Below are 1,378 nucleotides of genomic sequence, written 5' to 3' on the forward strand. Positions count from 1 at the left end.
AAAACCTAATTCTTTTTAAAATTAATTAATTTTTTAAATTGAGGTACAGCTGACGTGCAACATTACGTTAGTTTCAGATGCACAATCTAATGATTCGATATTTGTATATATTGCGAAATGTTCACCACAGTAAGTCTAGGTAACATCCATCACCAGAGTTGTTTCTTCTCTGATGACAACTTTCAAGATTTACTCCCTTAGCAACTTTAGAAGCTAAATGTAGCCTTAGCTGCAAACTCTGACACAGCAGCTTGCCTGCTTGCATTTGCCCTACGGATGCTCCTGTGGGATTCTGCAGGTCCTAGGGGTTCTAACTATTGTCCACTGAATCCTATAGCACAGATTCTCCTAATTCCTCTCAGCATTTTATACAATACGGTATTATTATGATATACTATGTTATTATTAAGTATGGTTGCCAAGCTGCACATCACATATCCGTGATTTATTTATTTTATAACTGGAAGTTTGTACCTATTGACCCCCTCCACCCACTGTGCCTACCCCCTGCCTCTGGTCACCACTAATCTGCTCTCCATATGTGTGAGCTTGTTTTTTGTTTCTGTTTTAGATGCCATACATGAATGAGATCACGTGGTACTTGTCTTCGTCTTATCTCACTTAATAGAATGCCCTCAAGGTCCATCCATGTTGTTTCAAATGGCAAGCTTTTAGTCTTTTTTATGGGTGAATGGTATTCCATTACAGCTATAGTGAGCTAGCTCGATATCGCTATACATCACATTTCCTCTAGCCATTCATCCGTCAGTGGACATTTAGATTGTTTTGCTATCTTGGATATTGTAAATAATGCTGCAGTAACATGGGGATGCACATATCTCAAAAACATAATTCTTGATTAATTTACTTACTCGCTTATTTATCCCTTCATGTATCCACTTAATCATTGCATGAGCACCTGCGTGGGGGCTAGACACCAAGGACACCAAAGGGCACAGACTCTCCAGGTTTTGGTCTAAGGACCTCTTTACATTTAAAAAAAATTGTTAAAAATCTCAAAAAGTTTTCGATTATGAAGATTATCAATAGTTACTGTATCAGAAGTGACTGAGACATTAGAAACATTATTTGAAAATAACAAGAACACAGCTAGTACATAGTAATCTAAAAACATATGTTATGGAAAAAATAGCTATATTTTTCCAAAACTTAAAAAAAAGTGAGAACAGTTTTTGCTGTTGTTTTGTTTGTTTTCCATTTTGTAACTCCCTTTAGTGTCTGCTCCACAGAAGGCAACTGGATCCTCCTGTCTGCTGCCTTCGGTCATCAGACATCATGTGGCCTCTGGAAAATTCCACAGCACAGAGTTAGAGAGGCAAGTGACATTTTATGAAATAGTTGTGACTTCATAATCCTC

Source organism: Pteropus medius, unplaced genomic scaffold (genome assembly GCF_902729225.1).
Source record: "Pteropus medius unplaced genomic scaffold, Ma_sr-lr_union100, whole genome shotgun sequence".
Classification (NCBI taxonomy): Eukaryota; Metazoa; Chordata; class Mammalia; order Chiroptera; family Pteropodidae; genus Pteropus; species Pteropus medius.